The sequence below is a fragment of the Amblyraja radiata genome, chromosome 2 (assembly GCF_010909765.2).
Source record: "Amblyraja radiata isolate CabotCenter1 chromosome 2, sAmbRad1.1.pri, whole genome shotgun sequence".
Lineage (NCBI taxonomy): Eukaryota > Metazoa > Chordata > Chondrichthyes > Rajiformes > Rajidae > Amblyraja > Amblyraja radiata.
The window spans coordinates 143,172,746-143,190,521 of NC_045957.1; the positions used below are offsets into that span (position 1 = coordinate 143,172,746).

Consider the following 17,776-nt stretch of genomic DNA (forward strand, 5'->3'; position numbering starts at 1 on the left):
TCTCTGTATGCAGATAGCAGCTATTTTTCTTATATTAATTACTTTTAAAATGTAGTCACTGTTGCAAGTGGCTGTAAAAAGTAATGGTATGTCCCAAGGCTATGGAAGGCCTGATATTTTCCCTCGACTTCAATCATTAACTCCAGTATTCCTCAACCACTTTGTAAATAACGTTTCTCCACCCTATCTTAGACAGTGCGCTCCATAATGTTTGGGACAAAGGCCCATCGTTTATTTATTTGCATCTGTACTCCACAATTTGAGATTCGTAATAGAAAAAAAATCACATGTGGTTAAAGTGCACATTGTCAGATTTTATTAAAGGCCATTTTTATACATTTTGGTTTCACCGTGTAGAAATTACAGCTGTGTTTATACATAGTCCCCCCCCCCCCCCCCCCCCCCCCATTTCAGGGCACCATAATGTTTGGGACACATGGCTTCACAGATGTTTGTAATTGCGCAGGTGTGTTTAATTGCCTCCTTAATGCAGGTATAAGAGAGCTCGCAGTACCTAGTCTTTCCATCACCTTTGGAAACTTTTATTGCTGTTCATCAACATGAGGGCCAAAGTTGTGCTAATGAAAGTCAAATAAGCCATTATGAGACTGAAAAACAAGAATAAAACTGTTCGAGACATCTGCCAAACCTTAGGCTTACCAAAATCAACTGTTTGGAACATCATTAAGAAGAAAGAGAGCACTGGTGAGCTTACTAATCGCAAGAAGAAACTGCCCAAGATCCAAAACATACCACCTCATCTGTGAAACACAGTGGTGGGGGTGTTATCGCCTGGGCATGTGTGCCTGCTGAATGTACTGGCTCACATCTTCATTGATGATACAACTGCTGATGGTAGTAGCATAATGAATTCTGAAGTGTATAGACACATCCTATCTGTTCAAGTTCAAACAAATGCCTTAAAACATTGGCCAGCAGTTCATTCTACAGCAAGACAATGATCCCAAACATACTGCTAAAGTAACAGTTTTTTTCAAAGCTAAAAAATTGTCAATTCTTGAGTGGCCAAGTCAATCACCTGATCTGAACCCAATTGAGCATGTCTTTTAGATACTGAAGGGAAAACTGAAGGGGACCAGCCCCCAAAACAAGCATAAGCTAAAGATGGCTGCAATACAGGCCTGGCAGAGCATCACCGGAGAAAACATCCAGCAACTGGTGATGTCCATGAATCACAGATTTCAAGCAGTCATTGCATGCAAAAAATATGCAACAAAATACTAAACATGACTACTTTCATTTACATGACAAGGCTGTGTCCCAAACATTATGGTGCCCTGAAATGGGGGGACTGCTGTAATTTCTACATGGTGGAAAAAACATTACCTTTATTAAAATCTGACAATGTGCACTTTAACCACATGTGATTTTTTTATATTACAAATCTCAAATTGTGGAGCACAGAAGTAAATAAAGAAATGATGGGTCTTTGTCCCAAACATTATGGAGGGCACTATAACTATGCCCTCTTGTTATCGACTCAAGTTAATCTCATCGAATAGCTTTTAATCACTTCATTCTATCATTGCTTCTGTTTTCTAAAGTAAGCGCTGATTCTTAAAACTTTTGTTTGGATAATATTTTGGTTGTTGCTGAGACTAGCTTATTAAACGCATCATTTTTATTCATTTTATACACGTTTTGGGCAATTAAAACATAATAATTCAGACCTAACTAAACGGAACTGGGCGGCACTGTGGCACAGCGGGTGAGTTAATGCTTTACAGAGCCAGAGACACAGGTTCGATCCTGACTATGGGTGTTTTCTGTACGGAGTTTGTATGTTCACTCTGTGATCGCGTAGGTTTTCTCTGGGTGCTCCAGTTTCCTCCCACATTCCAAAGTCGTGTAGGTTTGTAGTTTAATTGGCTTCTGTAAATTGTCCCTAGGGTGTAGGATAAAACATGTGTATGGCTGATTGATGTTCGGCACTGACTCAGTGGGCCGAAGTGTCTGTTTTCATGCTGTATATCTAAAACTAAAACGAAATAGCATGGACTTATCCACCACACTTCGAGTGGTCTTTCCCACTCCTCTACAATCAGTCTAAAGAAGGGTGTCGACACAAAATGTCACCTTTCAATGTCGTCTTGGGATGCTGTCCAACCCGCTGAGTTACTCCAGCACTTTGTGTCTTTTCTTTTGTAAAACAGCATCTGCAGTTCCTTGTTTCTACACGTGTACTTCTAGACTCTTCCACCTGTTGCAAACCTGTATGTCGACCTGATCTTTCTAGAATCTAGCATGCCAAGATTCCGAATGTAAACTTGCTCAGAAGTGATTTCTCAGCCTTGTTTTCCCAATGAAATAAACTCTCCCCTCAGTCTGATGCAGAAGTCAGTCCTCAGCAGAGGCCTTGCCTTTGTACCCCTGATATCCACACGTCAATGACTGTCCTGTTCTCAGTTTCAACAACGATTCCTTTATCACAACGGACTGCCTGGATGTCAATGTGAGGAAAGTAATCCAGTAAGTGGCCCTGTCCCACTGTACGAGCTCATTCAAGAGCTCTCCAGAGTTTAAAAAAAAAGTCAAACTCGTGGTAAGCACGGAGAATGAACGTAGCGGGTACGTCGGAGCTCGAGGACGTCTCATAGCGGCTCGTAACGCTAACGGCAGGTACTCGGGAAAACTTGCTAACGGCAGGTAAGCATGGGAAGACTCGTGAAGATTTTTCAACATGTTGAAAAATGTCAACGAGAGCCCCAAGTACCGACTAGTGGCCATTACCATAAATCTCCGAGTTCGAATCAGGGCAAACTCGGGAGAACTCTTTGAATGAACTCATACAGTGGGACAGGACTTTGAGAAAGAACTGTATAGTCTCAAATTAAAATATGTTTTGTTCTAAAGATATACATGATACCTCACAGCAGGCCCTGCCAAGAAACAGGGCTAACTATTCATTGAATTAAATCATGTTTAAATATAACCATATAACAATTACAGCACGGAAACAGGCCATCTCGACCCTTCTAGTCCGTGCCGAACACGTATTCTCCCCTAGTCCCATATACCTGCGCTCAGACCATAACCCTCCATTCCTTTCCCGTCCATATAACTATCCAATTTATTTTTAAATGATAAAAACGAACCTGCCTCCACCACCTTCACTGGAAGCTCATTCCACACAGCCACCACTCTCTGAGTAAAGAAGTTCCCCCTCATGTTACCCCTAAACTTCTGTCCCTTAATTCTCAAGTCATGTCCCCTTGTTTGAATCTTCCCTACTCTCAGTGGGAAAAGCTTATCCACGTCAACTCTGTCTATCCCTCTCATCATTTTAAAGACCTCTATCAAGTCCCCCCTTAACCTTCTGCGCTCCAAAGAATAAAGCCCTAACTTGTTCAACCTTTCTCTGTAACTTAGTTGCTGAAACCCAGGCAACATTCTAGTAAATCTCCTCTGTACTCTCTCTATTTTGTTGACATCCTTCCTATAATTAGGCGACCAAAATTGTACTCCATACTCCAGAATTGGCCTCACCAATGCCTTGTACAATTTTAACATTACATCCCAACTTCTATACTCAATGCTCTGATTTATAAAGGCCAGCACACCAAAAGCTTTCTTTACCACCCTATCTACATGAGATTCCACTTTCAGGGAACTGTGCACAGTTATTCCCAGATCCCTCTGTTCACCTGCATTCTTCAATTCCCTACCATTTACCATGTACGTCCTATTTTGATTTGTCCTGCCAAGATGTAGCACCTCACACTTATCAGCATTAAACTCCATCTGCCATCTTTCAGCCCACTCTTCCAACTGGCATAAATCTCTCTGTAGACTTTGAAAATCTATTTCATTATCCACAACCCCACCTATCTTAGTATCATCTGCATACTTACTAATCCAATTTACCACACCATCATCCAGATCATTGATGTACATGACAAACAACAGTGGACCCAACACAGATCCCTGTGGCACCCCACTAGTCACTGGCCTCCAACCTGACAAACAACCATCCACCATTACTCTCTGGCATCTCCCATTCAGCCACTGTTGAATCCATCTTGCTACTCCACCATTAATACCCAACAATTGAACCTTCTTAACCAACCTTCCGTGAGGAACCTTGTCAAAGGCCTTACTGAAGTCCATATATACAACATCCACTGCTTTACCCTCATCAATTTCCCGAGTAACCTCTTCAAAAAATTCAAGAAGATTAGTCAAACATGACCTTCCAGGCACAAATCCATGTTGATTGTTCCTAATCAGACCCTGTTTATCCAGATGCTTATATATATTATCTCTAAGTATCCTTTCCATTAATTTGCCCACCACTGACGTCAAACTAACAGGTCCATAATTGCTAGGTTTACTCTTAGACCCCTTTTTAAACAATGGAACAACATGCGCAGTACGCCAATCCTCCGGCACTATTCCCGTTTCTAATGACATTTGAAATATTTCTGTCATAGCCCCTGCTATTTCTACACTAACTTCCCTCAATGTCCTAGGGAATATCCTGTCCGGACCTGGAGAATTAACCACTTTTATATTTCTCAAAAGTGTCAGTACTTCCTCTTCTTTGAATCTCATAGTTTCCATAACTACTCTACTTGTTTCCCTTACCTCACATAATTCAATATCCTTCTCCTTGGTGAATACCGAAGAAAATAAATTGTTCAATATCTCCCCCATCTCTTTTGGCTCTGCAGATAGCTGTCCACTCTGACTCTCTAATGGACCAATTTTATCCCTCGTTATCCTTTTGCTATTAATATAGCTGTAGAAACCCTTTGGGTTTACTTTCACCTTACTTCCCAAAGCAACCTCATATCTTCTTTTAGCTTTTCTAATTTCTTTCTTAAGATTCTTTTTACATTCTTTATACTCCTCAAGCACCTCATTTACTCCATGCTGCCTATAATTAATGTAGATCTCTCTCTTTTTCAGAACCAAGTGTCCAATTTCCCTTGAAAACCATGGCTCTTTCCAATTTTTACTATTTCCTTTCAACCGAACAGGGACATAAAGATTCTGTACTCTTAAAATTTCACCTTTAAATGTCTTTCATTTCTCTTCCACATCTTTCCCATAAAACAAACTGTTCCAATTTACTCCTTTTAAATCCTTTCGCATCTCCTCAAAGTTAGCCTTTCTCCAATCAAAAATCTCAACCCTAGGTCCAGTTCTGACCCTCTCCATAATTATATTGAAACTAATGGTATTGTGATCACTGGTCCCGAACTGTTCCCCAACGCATACCTCTGCCACCTGACCCGTCTCATTTCCTAACAGGAGGTCCAGCACCGCCCCTTCTCTAGTAGGTACTTCTATGTATTGCTGCAAAAAACTATCCTGCACACATTTTACAAACTCCAACCCATCCAGCCCATTTACAGAATGTGTTTCCCAGTCTATGTGTGGAAAATTGAAATCTCCCACAATCACTACCTTGTGCTTACTACTAATATCTGCAATCTCCTTACATATTTGCTCTTCCAATTCTCGCTCCCCATTTGGCGGTCTATAATACACCCCTATAAGTGTTTCTACCCCTTACCCCTACCCCTTTCCCATTTCTCAGTTCCACATATTAAATGCATAGTGGAAACTGTACATTTCTACAATAAATTACTGTTGTATAATTAAATATGTTTTCCATTGTATTGCAGCAAGTCACAGCAGTGAAAATGCCACAACCTCATGTTAACGTCATGCTTCTCTTGCTTAAACAAGCATTATCTTTGGCTGTGTTTGTGTTCAGTTTCTTGTCAGTGTACAATGAACAGCTTTTGTTGCATGCTAACCAGTCAGCGGAAAGACAATAGATGATTAAAATCGAGCCATTTGCAGTGTACAGATACATGATAAAGGGAATAACGTGAAAAACTGACTGGCAATAATACACACAGTTCAGGGTAGGTGCAATTAAATGTGCTGAAAAATATTTTCATATTTACAGTATTCAACAAAATTCTTAACCACCTTGCCTGTGCCATCATACATTTATACATTATTCCATACCAATAATATTCAGGTGAAACACCTTTTCTTCCAATAAAATAATACAAAATGTTTATGTTTATCATACATTAATAATAATAATAACAACTTTTATTTATGGGTGCCTTTCAAGAGTCTCAAGGACACCTTACAAAAATTGAGCATGTAGAGGAAAAACATGTAAAGGGAATGAAATAAATAGTAGAGACATGACTAGTACACAAAGTAAAGACAGAATTCAATACAAAACACAGTATGAGGCAATTAATGCACAGATGAAAAGGGAGGGGGACGTGGAGCTAAGGATAGACAGAGGTGAAGAGATGGGTCTTGAGGCGGGACTGGAAGATGGTGAGGGACACGGAATTGCGGATCAGTTGGGGGAGGGAGTTCCAGACCCTGGGAGCTGCCCTGGAGAAGGCTCTGTCCCCAAAACTGCGGAGGTTGGACTTGTGGATGGAGAGGAGACCGGCTGATGTGGATCTGAGGGACCGTGAGGGTTGGTAGGGGGAGAGGAGGTCAATGAGATATGGGGGGGCCAGATGGTGGAGGGCTTTGTAGGTGAGGATCAGGATTTTGTAGGTGATCCGGTGGGAAATGGGAAGCCAATGAAGTTGTTTGAGGCTTCAAAATTTGAACTGGGAAAATAGAATTGATTGATTTGGACCTAATAGCGTTGTCTTCTGTTGAAATGAGACTAGATATTTTTGATGGTACACAAAAATGCTGGAGAAACTCAGCGGGTGCAGCAGCATCTATGGAGCGAAGGAAATGGGCAACGTTTCGGGCCGAAACCCTTAGATATTTTTCACACCTGGAAAGATACATTATTTGTTTTATGTATGGTAAACTCAAAAACGTGGGTTGCCAGGATATTTGGCTTCAATATATTGGCCTCTAGTATGCAGATGATTGATGGAATATGAGGGAACATGACAAGAAAATGTCACACGGAAAATTAGGGATGAGGGGGATGACATTTATCTGAGAGCTGGCATTGACTTGATGGGCTAACTGATGTCCTTCAGTGTCATATATAAATATGGAGAGCTAATGCAGAATTTTGCAAGCTCAAAATTGCTGCAGAGTTACATTGTTCATGGTGCTCAAAGTGTTTAGGGAGGAACTGCAGATGCTGGTTTACACCAAAGATAGACACAAAATCTTTGTGTCCACCAGGTGGCGCCCAAAATGACTGCCTCGCCAACAGTCTGTCTTGGCCCTTCTCTGTTTTTTTATTATTTTAAGTATGTCTTGAATGTTTGTTTTAATGTCTCTTTCATGTTGGGGGAGGGGGGGGGGGGGAATCGAGGGAAATCCAGTCATTTACCTCGATGGAGATGCGATATTTCTCCGTGTTGCATCTCCGTCCCCCCCTCCCCCCCGCTTTCTTCAACGTGGAGTCGTGCGGCCTTTCCTGGAGCTTCAAGTCGCGGGTGCGGTGCGGAGCCTGGGATCTTTTGCCGAGGATCGCCAGTGTTGGAGCTCCGTCCATGGGGCCTATAGACTATAACGCCATGACGCAGCGGCCAACTCGAGAGCTCCATGCCGCGGAGTGTTCCGATCTGTCCCGACGCCGGAGTTTCGATCATCCCGACGAGAGGGCTTGAACAGCGGACTGTCGGCAACGGCCCCGTTCAAAGGCCCCGACCACAGGTGAACAAAGGAGGAAGATGACTGAACTTTATTGCCTTCCATCACAGTGAGGAATGTTGATTCCACTGTGGTGGATGTTTATGTTAAACTCTATTTTATGTGCCGTGTGTATTTTTGCTTTTTACTTAGTATGGCTGTATGGTAACTCAAGCTTCACTGTACCTTAATTGGTACGTGACAATTAAATTGAATCTTGAATCTTGAAATGCTGGAGTAACTCAGCGAATCAGGCAGCAACTCTGGAGAGAAAGAATGGGCGATGTTTCAGTTCGAGGGTCGGAAGAAGGGTCTTGACCCAAAACGTCACCCATTCCTTCTTTCCAGAGATGCTCCCTGTCCCATTGAGTTACTCCAGCATTTTGTGTCTATCCTCCATGCCCAAGGTGTTGCACTGGAACAAATATACGCGTATGCAGCTCGTTCCCAGTGCTGGATTTCATTGTGTGGACCATGCTGAGATTGGTCTCTTTGTATTGCTGGGGGAAGCCTCATATCCTATGTAAAGGCCAGCTTTGGCACAAGCAATCTGTATGTGACCATTAATGAATTTTGTTAAAGTGACAAGCAGGCATACATCGCATATGTGGAAATGCCATCATGTGTTGAAGTGTCAACTACACATTTTGAAATTCAATATCATAAATCCATCATCTCAATGAAGGGCCATCAAATGATTGCAAACCATAATTGAATTTCTGGACCATGGTATCTTCCACAGCTGTTGCAAGAGAGGGAAATAAAAACAGGTGGGATGTGGGACAAACACAGGACTAGTCCAAAATGACAACATGGTCGGCATTGACAATGTGGGCCGAAGGGTCTGTTTCCCTGCTGTATAACTTTATGATTCAATGACTCAATGATGCACACATTTAGTACCATTATGTACACAAAATGTCTACCAGTGTGCTGTGTGGATAGAAAGGACAGCAGATACCAGTTTTTAAAATAAGACTCAAAGTGCTAGAGTAACTCAGCCAGTCAGGCAGCATCTCTGGAGAACATGGATAGGTACATTTTCATAACACCTATCTGTGTTTTCCAGAGAAGCTTCCTGACCGGCTGAGTTGCTCCAGCAATTTGTGTCTTTATCAGTAGACCATGACTTTTTTTTTACACAAACATGGTAGACTTGTTACAACTCCTATACAAATCTTTCTACTTCAGCTTTCGCCATTCAAAATAACTTGTTTTATATAACGTCCGAATAGGTGTGCCAAAATATCACATAGAAACATAGAAAACATAGAAAATAGGTGCAGGAGTAGGCCATTCGGCCCTTCGAGCCTGCACCACCATTCAATATGATCATGGCTGATCATCCAACTCAGTATCCTGTACCTGCCTTCTCTCCATACCCCCGATCATTTTAGCCACAAGGGACACATCTAACTCCCTCTTAAATATAGCCAATGAACTGGCCTCAACTACCTTCTGTGGCAGAGAATTCCACAGATTCACCACTCTCTGTGTGAAAAATGATTTTCTCATCTCGGTCCTAAAGGATTTCCCCCTTATCCTTAAACTGTGACCCCTTGTTCTGGACTTCCCCAACATCGGGAACAATCTTCCTGCATCTAGCCTGTCCAACCCCTTAAGAATTTTGTACGTTTCTATAAGATTCCCCCTCAATCTTCTAAATTCTAGCGAGTATAAGCCGAGTCTATCCAGTCTTTCTTCATATGAAAGTCCTGACATCCCAGGAATCAGTCTGGTGAACCTTCTCTGTACTCCCTCTATGGCAACAATGTCTTTCCTCAGATTCCTCAGATTCCGATTCTTTAATAAAACAAACTCCACCCCCTGTTGAACACAGCCTTCATGTTGCTTAAAATCACAAATAATCCATAAGCAGCTTTGATAAACATAGGCCCTTCAAATGAAAAATGGGAGGGCAGAAAATGAACACAGTCATTTTATGTAACCAGTGTAATATTGCACATCATTATGGCACCAGTAAAGCTGATCCCTTTGACAAAGGTGTGGACCACTTGGTAGAAACCAACACACCACTAATATGCTCCACAGAACACCATTCGAGAAACTAAATGTTGACACGAGAAAGCAATTTAAATGACACCATGATACTTTTATGAAGTCGTCGGGTTGATTGTCATATGCACAAGTGCAGGGATATACAGGTACTATGAAAAATCTGCTTGCAGCAGCAACATGGGCAACTCAGACATTAATTCGACATAAACTACACATTTCTCATAGACCTGTGCAAAAATAAACAAGACTAAATGCAAAAGCATAATCAGAAAAAAAGCTGACAGTAGTGCAAGGGGTGGACCCGAGTGTAGGAAGGAACTGCAGATGCTGGTTTATACCAAAGATAGATACACAATGCTGGTAACTCAGTGGGTCAAGCAGCATCTCTGGAGAAAAGGAATAAGCGACGTTTCGGCTTGGAACCCTCCTTCACCTAAGATTTCTCCCGAAAGATAACCATAGTGTTCCATTTTTGAGGTGGGATTAGGATTGTGCAGATTGGTTTAAAAAAAGCATTCTCCAAAGAAAGCAACCTATCATAACTTGGTTAGGCAAATGACTGCAAGAAATTGCAGTTGTGCACATGGCTCAGTCCATCATAGTTCAAGTTCAAGTTCACATTTATTTGTCACATGCACCAATTAAGGTACAGTGAAATTTGAGTCAAAAAGAACACAATACATAATAGAATTTAACATAAACATCCACCACAGTGGAATCAATATTCTTCACTGTGATGGAAGGAAATAATGTTCAGTCAATCTTCCTCCTTTGTTCACCGTGGTCAGGGTCATGAACCCTCCGTAGTCGCCGCTACGGACGGCCCGATGTACAAGCCCTCTCGTCGGGATGATCGAAACTCCGACGTCGGGATGGATCGGAACACACAATCCGTGCTTGGAGTTCCCGAATCGGCCCCTTTCTTACCGGAGACCGTGGCTTCACGATGTTATAGGCTGTGGGCTGGCGCACATCTTCTGGCGATCCCCGGCAAGGGATCCCAGGCTCCGCGATGGAAAAACCACGCCACACCCACGGCTAGAAGCTCCGCAGACCACGGCTTCACGATGTTATAGTCCACAGGCTGGCGGTCGGAGTACTTCTTCTGGCGATCCCCGGCAAGGGAGCGCCCCGCTCCACGATGTTAAAGACCACGCCGTGCCTGCTGCTGAAGCTCTGGGCCAGTCTCTCGAGAAAGGCCGCACCAATCCAGTTGTTAGGCCGCGTGGGGGGCGAAGATGCGACAAAGAGAAAAGTCGCATCTCCGTCGAGGTAAGTGACTGGATACAGTTTCCCCCTATTCCCCCCCACACTAAAACATACATTTAGACTCACTAAAAAACAAATAAAGTCAAAAGGTCGAGCACGCTGCTGGCGAGGCTGCTGCTCGCGGTGCCACCCGATGCCATACAGACCAGCCTCACCACTATCGACTCCATCTACGTTTCACGCTGCCGAGGGAAAGCAGCCAACATAGTCAAGGACCACTTTCACCCCGATCATATCCTCCTCTTCCATCTCCCAACAGGCAGAAGATACAAAGGCATGAAACGCTTATCACCAGATTCCAGAACAGCTTCTTCCCGGCAGTTATTGGACTACTGAATAGTTCTCCCATAAGCACAAGTGTAGTTCTTCCCTGCAATAACTCTATAATTCCTATTAGACCATTCTACACTCTGGTATTGTTTTCTTTGCACTACCTGTTGTACTTGTCCATGGCTTGATCGTACTCGCGTCCAGTATGACCTGGTTTATTTGGATAGCACACAAACAAAGCTCGACATTGTTTCTCAGTACACGTGACAACAGTAAACTAATACCAATATTAATACAAAGAGACTGATACTTGTAAGGAAGTAGCTGTTCCTGAACCTGCCAGTGTCTCCCATTGAAAACATAGACAAAGAATTTTAACTGAAAGAAATGTCAAAGATTGCACTTGATGTTTTTAAACTTCACTCACGTGGCATCAATACAGGTTACACTATTTTTGTGTTAACCACTTTGTTGCCCTTCTTCATCGGTAAAACTGACCGCACAGCCTGGGAAAGTCATGGGTTTGATTCCAAGTCACAATCTTAAGCTGCCAGTTTGCATTGACATTATATGAGATATTAAATTGTTGCACCAACAACCTCTTAGGACACTATCACAGAGCACTGCATTAAAATGTGAGGAAGTATTTCCCCAAATCAATGCTAATATTTATCCCATATCGTCATATACCAGCTTATCTTTCAATAGAATGCACAAATTGCTGGGGTACATCTCCTACTTTTCAAAACTTTTAATTGGGTATAAAGTACTTCAGTTGTAAATGTCACAATCTTCCTCACATTTTAATGCAGTGCTCTGTGATATTTAAATAGGTCACAAGGAATTAATTAATCAATAGTGGAACAAGTGAGCAGTTAATTCTTCTCGCCACAAGATCTTCAGGATACAGGGGGATAATTTGGTTAATGTTGTTGCCTTTAACCCAGACTATGCTGGCACCCAAAACAGAACTTTACAAATACCATGTAAAATTAGGTCTTTAAAAAAGGAAATCTAAATGGATAGGTTATAAGAAGCAGCAGGAAAGGGAGGTGGGTGGGTTTTGAGAGAGAATTCAATAAATTGGAGCCAAATCTGCTGACACAACATAAATGGCTGCAGATAAGGGGTCTGCAGGAGGTAGAATTCCTGGGATGTCAGGACTTTCATATGAAGAAAGACTGGATAGACTCGGCTTGTACTCGCTAGATTTTAGAAGATTGAGGGGGTATCTTATAGAAAATACAAAATTCTTAAGGGGTTGGACAGGCTAGATGCAGGAAGATTGTTCCCGATGTTGGGGAAGTCCAGAACAAGGGGTCACAGTTTAAGGATAAGGGGGAAATCCTTTAGGACCGAGATGAGAAAAACTTTTTTCACACAGAGAGTGGTGAATCTCTGGAACTCTCTGCCACAGAAGGTAGTTGAGGCCAGTTCATTGGCTATATTTAAGAGGGAGTTAGATGTGGCCCTTGTGGCAAAAGGGATCACGGGGTATGGAGAGAAGGCAGGTACAGGATACTGAGTTGATCATATTGAATGGTGGTGCAGGCTCGAAGGGCCGAATGGCCTACTCCTGCACCTATTTTCTATGTTTCTATGCAGGGGGTTGAATGATGAAAAGCAAAGGTCATTAAGTCTTATTGTTTAAAGGGAGGAACAAATACATGAATAATTTGTAAACAAGGGTGATGACTTTAAACCTTGTGTTGTATTCCTATATCCAATGTTGGATAGGAAACATGAAAACAGGGATCTTAAATTATGAAACTGACAGCAGTTCTGATTAAAATAAGTTTTACTATTGCAATGATGGTCAAAGATTTCAGCAGCAGATGACCCAATGTGGGGATTTCTTGGCTGGCAATCCCAAGGAGGAAGCTCAGTGTAAAATACTAGTCTTGCATTGGATTGAATCAGTCTCATACAGGGCAGATGTATAGCTGGTGAACAAACATTGAGCTGGGATTGAAAACATGGTGGGAGGAAATGTTGTCTGTTTAATGCCAGATCACAAAGAATTGGGACTTCGGAGCACAGGATGGTGGAAAGGTCGAGTGGTGAGCTAATGTGGGTGTGCTCTGCTCACACCTAGAATCCGGGATTCTGATTTTGCAATAATATCAGCCAAGGTAAGGATGTGAAGCAAAAAAACAAGTGGGAACTATTGGCCACCGAGGAAACTGAGCAAGATAAGAAGCCACTAGAGGTGATTAAATGACTATCTGTACAGGCAAGAAATTAATAATTTGAATTTAGGTATAGCTTTGTCCAGGTGGGCAATGTCCCAGAGACGGTCTTGGGATTATGGATTTGGTGGGCAACTATACTTTGAAGAAAAGGATATTGGAGATGAAGTTTGTAGGAAGGAAATGCTGATGGTGGTTTTATACCAAAGATAGACACAAACTGGTGGAGTAACTCAGCGGGTCAGGCAGCATCTCTGAAGTAAAAGAATAGGTGACGTTTTGGGTCAGAATGCTTCTTCAGCCTAAAAGTAGAGGTGGGGGGGAGGGGGGAAATAAACTGCAGGTGAGAAAAGGCCAGAACAAATCAGGGCTGGTAACAGAACCAGTGGTGCTCCATCAAGGAAGTCCTATCAGGGACACATGACAATAAACTCACTTGACATAAAGTTGATAGTAGCTGAAAACAGGGAACCAATGTGGAGGCAATCTGTGGAAGCTGGATAATCTGCAGTTTAGTGGCAATATTGTCAAGTGAGCTCAAATTGGCCATTATGGACAAGATGAAGAAGGGTCTCAGACAAGATGGAGAAGGGTCTCGACCCGAAACATCACCCATTCCTTCTCTCCAGGGATGCTGCATGTCCCGCTGAGTTACTCCAGCTACTTGTGTCTATCTACGGACAAGATGAACTTGGACAAGTTCAATTCCACGCAGTATCTCTAAACTAAGTATGATGAGCAATAGGGAAGACACGAAAGCAAGAAAGAAAGAACTGAGCAGTACAATGCTGCAATAGTTATCAGTTGCTGCAGCTCCATCTTACAAAAGTCAGAGCTATTAGATCCAATCTGATTGTCCCAATCCATCCAAAATTAAAATAAGGTCTTTGAGAATCACATCAGAGAACATGTCCTCGCACAATGCACATACCAAATGATTTGCCAATATAGTTTTTGTTCCACCTGGGAATTATTTTGAGTAATTTATCAGACTCACTCCCTTCCTAATTAAGGCAATTAATAGGATTGTGGGATAGGGAGTGGTAAATTCAGCTTATTAAGCCATTTTCATCATTTCAATGGACCTCGTTGAAGCATGACTCAATGCGATTTATCCACTTACATCCATGTACCTTAATATATTCTGTCGAACAAAATTTTTCGCCAACATTAAACCTGAAAATCTCATTTGACCCACAACAGCCAGAGCTTTCAGGGAAACCGTTTTAAATAACCAACACTTTGCCTGAAAACATGTTTATTGAGAGTAGCCTTCTTGATAAAATCGACTCCTCACTCCCATCAGGCAGAAAGTATAGAAGTGTGATAACCCACACCTCCAAATTCAAGGACAGTTTCTTCCCAGCTGTTATCAGGGAACTGAGTCATCCTACCACAACCAGAGAGCAATGCTGAACTATTATCTACCCTTGGTCACTCTTGGGCTATCCTTGATCGAACTTTGCCGGCTTTACCTTGCACTAAATGTTATTCCCTTGTCATGTATTTTACACTGTAAATGGCTCATAGAAACATAGAAGATAGGAAATAGGTGCAGGAGGAGGCCATTCGGCCCTTCGAGCCAGCACCACCATTCATTGTGATCATGGTTGATCGTCCCCTATCAATAACCCGTGCCTGCCTTCTCCCCATATCCCTTGACTCCACTAGCCCCTAGAGCTCTATCTAACTCTCTCTTAAATCCATCCAGTGATTTGGCCTCCATTGCCCTCTGTGGCAGGGAATTCCATAAATTCACAACTCTCTGGGTGAAAAAGTGTTTTCTCACCTCAGTCTTGTATTGCTCGATTGTAATCATGCATTGTCTTTCTGCTGACTGGATAGAACGCAACAAAAGCTTTCACTTTCACTCGGTACACGTGACAATAAACTAAACTGCACTGAACTCCGTCCACATGGAGACAATCTCTCTACTACGCCCATGAAATGTTTACTAAAGAGGGAGAGAAAGCTTTACAATTCATGCAGTCACTCTTCAAAGGGAAGTCGTAATGATCTGACTTACAAAAGGTGATAAAACCCCTCTCCATCTCATTACTTTTATTGTACAATTTGTAGAGTGTGTGAAAATGAGGGCAAGTTGATTCATGTTTGAATCTCTCACCCACAGAAAAAAATTGGCCTGATGCAAAATCCACCTGCAAATGTTAAAATGAGGAGGGTGGGGCTGATCAAAAGCCAATACCCTCTTCAATGTCGAAGAGACAGGAGTCTGCAGGTGCTGGAATCCTGAGGGGAAAAAACAGCTGCTGGAGGAACTTAGCAGGTCAGGCAACATCTGTAGTGAGGGATGGAATGGTTACTTTTCAACTTCTTGCAGGGTCCTGACCCGAAATGTTGCTTGTCTATTATCTTCCACAGATGCTGCCTGACCCACAGGGTTCCTCCTGCAGTTTGTGTTTGCAGCCATTAATATTCTTCCCATTCCCGACTAACTATTTCATGTGCTGATTTACATCACCCAGTGCTGCTCTTTTCATACGAAAGGTCACCAGCTCAAATTATAAGGATGCTCTCTGAACTGATTCAGTTCAGTTTTGTTTATTGTCACGTGTACCGAGGTACAGTGAAAAGCATTTTTGTTGCATTCTGCAGCGGAAAGACAATACATGATTACATCAATCCATTTACAGTGTATAGATGATATACCATGATTAACCATGATAAGGGAATAACGTTTAGTGCAAGGTAAAGCCAGCAAAGACCGGTTAAGGATAGTCCGAGGGACATCAAAGAGGTAGATAGTAGTTCAGCTCTCTGGTTGGGAACTAAGGAGTATTTTCACCATTTAAAAAATATATTTCAGATCTCCGACTAGACATGTTATGTCCATAGCAATTGCATTGGCCCAGATCAATGTTTAAGTACGGGAAGCAACAGTAGTTGAACTTGCTCACGTTTCCCCTACTATACCTGTGACACTACATCGCTGTAGTTCCACACTCACATTTGTGTATCATGTAAAACAGCAAGAAATGCTTTTAGCAATAGACTGCAGAAACCAAAAAGCACACAATTCTGAAATCAATCCGAGCCACCCACACCCCTTGTCTCCAGCGTGGATCTAATTGCACACCCTCTTGCTAAGAAGCATCTCTAAACTAAACCAAACTAAACTAAACTAAACTAAACCAAACTGAAAATCAGCCTCCTCATATTAGATCTTTTGCTTTGTGCTACAACGGTACTTGAATAACCCGAAATGTTAACCCGGGAGTTAAGAAGTAAAAGTACAGCAACATTCAGGACAAATACACCCACATTAGTAGCGAAGGGGAAACAGTGTGTGAGGCGAGTAAACACAAGCATGTTGGGTGGGTGTAAATGTACAGGATACTCACAGCGGGTCGGTGGCCGTCGCCTGGCGGACTGGGCAGTTAGACAGTCAGACGGCGGGACGGTACAGACGGGGTAGATAGACAGGCAGACAGTGGGGCCGGGACAGGCAGACAGTGGGGCCGGGACAGGCAGACAGACAGTGGGGCCGGGACAGGCAGGCAGACAGTAGCAGTAGCGAGCAATGATCTTTGGTAGCGAGTCCCAGCACCAGGGGGCGGGCCCTGCTCGCCTCCCCGCCGCCTCCCATTGGCCGCAGCCTCGGCTCCTGTTCCCGGAACTCCGGCGCTCATTGGTCGAGGCGGCCGTCAATCCGCGCCGGCAATTGATACAAGTCACTGCCCTTACATGGGGGCTGCCCGGAGTGACAGGGGGAGGGTGGAGGGGGGGGAGAGGGGAGAGGGGTAGAGGGGTAGAGAGGGGAGAGAGGGGGGAGAGGGGGGAGAGGGGGAGAGAGGGGGAGAGAGGGGGGGAGAGGAGAGGGGGGAAAGGAGAGAAGGAGGGGGGGAGAAGGAGAGAAGGAGGGGGGGAGAAGGAGGGGGGAGAGAAGGAGGGGGGGGAGAGGGAGGGGGAGAGAAGGAGGGGGGGTGAGAGAGGGGGAGAGGGAGGGGGGAGAGAGTGGAGGGGGAAGAGGGGGGAAAGAGTGGAGGAGAGAGAGAGAGAGGGAGGGGGGAGAGAGAGAGGGAGGGGGGGGGGGAGAGGGGGGGGGGGGGGAGAGGGAGGGGGGGGGGGGAGAGAGGGAGGGGGGGGGGGGGGGGAGGGAGGGGGGGGGGGGGGGGGGGGGGGGAGAGCGATTACACCAAAGTCAGACACGAAATGCTGGAGTAACTCAGCGGGACAGGCGGTATCTGAAGAGAAGGAATGGGTAAAATATATGGATCCTTCCAACACGAATAGGTGACGTTTCGGGCTCAGACCGATGAAGGTTCTCGACCCAAAAGGTCACCTATTTTCTCCAGAGATGTTACCTGACCCACTGAGATACAACAGCATTTCGTGTCAATCTTCTATGCACTGATGTGCCTAATCGGGTGTTCCCAGCCTTGTGGTGCTCGCTC

The 17,776-nt window shown here is 43.6% G+C and overlaps 1 protein-coding gene across 2 annotated transcripts in view; it reads right to left on the reverse strand.

Moving 5' to 3' along the window:
• The window catches only part of LOC116969793 (tubulin polymerization promoting protein), a 58,394-nt gene extending 41,516 nt beyond the window's left edge, over positions 1-16,878 (reverse strand). For both annotated transcript variants that reach the window (XM_033016577.1, XM_033016584.1), the window contains exon 1: positions 16,724-16,878. The gene's annotated coding sequence lies outside the window, so the exon portion shown is untranslated. The remainder of the gene's footprint in view (positions 1-16,723) is intronic.
• Between the last annotated feature and the right edge of the window lie 898 nt (positions 16,879-17,776).